Source organism: Aptenodytes forsteri, unplaced genomic scaffold, assembly GCF_000699145.1.
Source record: "Aptenodytes forsteri isolate BGI_AS27 unplaced genomic scaffold, ASM69914v1 Scaffold563, whole genome shotgun sequence".
NCBI lineage: Eukaryota > Metazoa > Chordata > Aves > Sphenisciformes > Spheniscidae > Aptenodytes > Aptenodytes forsteri.
In genome coordinates, this window is record NW_008795318.1 from 696,146 (window position 1) to 698,126 (window position 1,981).

Below are 1,981 nucleotides of genomic sequence, written 5' to 3' on the forward strand. Positions count from 1 at the left end.
CAGGCATCCTCCTGCCAGCGGCTGGCGGCTCCTCCAGCCCAGCATGCCAGGCCACCTTCACCCTCCCCAAATCCCTCATCCCAGCAGAAACCCTGCAGGCAGCTCCCATTCTGCCCCCCCCCCCGAAAGAAAAATGTAAATGCATCTGATCCTGCAGCAGCTGTATCCTGCCCGTCCACAGGGCGAGCACCCCGCGGTAGGGCATCCCTCCAGCCCCAAAGCCCCCCTGGCCAGACGGGACCTGAGGTGAGAGGGTTTGGGGTCAACACCCGGAATGCGGAGAAGCCATACGGCTGCAGGGCCGAGAGCTGGAAGTGCCCCTAATTTCTATAAGCTTTTGCGTCCTCTCCTCCAACGCCAGCAGCCCCCCTGCCACACAGGGGCACGGATTAGCCGGCAGAGCCTCGTTACAAGCAATTACAACCTCCGGCAGGGAGGGCGGCGGGGGAAGCTGGACTCAGCCCCCAGCACGGGCATCCCCTGCCACCCGTCTCCTCTGCACCCAAGGGTGGCAGAGGGACATCTCCTGCCCGCAGAGGTGCCCACTTGAGATGGGAGCTCAGTGGCATCACATCCCTACTCCTGCCCTGGAACAGGTCTTGGGGCACCTCCAGACCCTTCTCCCTCCACGAGCGTGCCAGACCGTCCCAGACCGTCCCTCCCCAGCACTTTCAGCCACCCGGCAGGACCAGCAGCCCCAAGGACACAGGGACCCCAATTGCACGGTGTGCCAGGACCCACTCTCCAGCTCTCAGCCCCACAACAGCAATTTCAGGACAGTTTTTGGAGCCCCAAGTCCCAGGAAACTCCCTGCAGCCCTACAAGCAGCAACAAGCCCGTCGGCAGCAGCATTCCCAGTTACTCAAAGAGAAACACAACAGCTCCGAGGATGTCTGGGCCAGCAAATTCACACGGGTCCCCAAATCTGGCGCACGCATTTGGGCTTCATACAAAGGGGATGCAAAGCAGCCTCCTCACAGCATCCCTGTCACGTCCCGTTTGACTGGAGCTGCTTTTCATGCAGCTGCCTTGAGAGGAAATTTAATTAATTTCCTAATTAGACACCAGCTACCCCCAGTGCAATGCTCCCAAATGGGGGGATCTGCTCCCTGTTATACCCCAAAACCCAGCTCTGGGAGGCTCACCCGGGTTTTACAAGGAGGGATGAGCATTGCTGGCAGGGAGGGCTCTAATTTAGCACTAAGTTTGCAAGAGGGAAGCCCAGGGCTGGTAGCAAAATCCTTGTTCCGGTAAAAGCATCCCCAGCCCATGCCAGGGCGCTGGGCTGGCAGCTGCCGGTGCTGCTCCACTAACGCCATGTGGTTTGCATGAAACTTTCTCAAGACACTCCAGAGCAGCTGAAGCATCCGGAAACGCAGGCGGGGGGAGGACGAGCTGTCACGGCTCCCAGCCGAGCGCTGGGGACAGTCCCCGCAGCACAAGGCCCCCAGAAGCGGGGCTGGCCTCAGGGCTGTAAAACTGGCACCTTGCTGGCTCAGCGCCGCAGAAGAGGGGTGCACAGATCAGCTCACCAGGTGCCTCCAGGGAGGCTCAAAACCTCCACCCCAGCATCAGGGGGATTTGCTCGCCCAGGGTTTTATAGGAATGAGAAGGGAGCCCATGACAACCCCCCCAAAACCTCCTCAAGCCCATGCCCAGCACTGGGAGCTGTGGGGGTGTCCGAGCCCCCTGGCACAGGGGTGTCCCAACTGTGCAGGACCCAGCAGGGTTGGGAGAGAGGTTGGATCCTGCCCGAAGGTGGGAGATGTTAAACCCTTGCTCAGCCTCAGGCAGGGTGCGGGCACTGCCGGCCAGCTCTCCCAGCAGCAAGTGTCTCCAAGCTCGTTAAGCAAATAAAGGCAAGTCCAGCCCGGTAAAACAAACAGGGCTCTGACACTTGCAAACCTCCCGCTCCCCACCACAGTGATCCCGGGGGAATCCCACCAACCCGTGGGTTGTTGGGGGTGTGGGGGGGATGGGG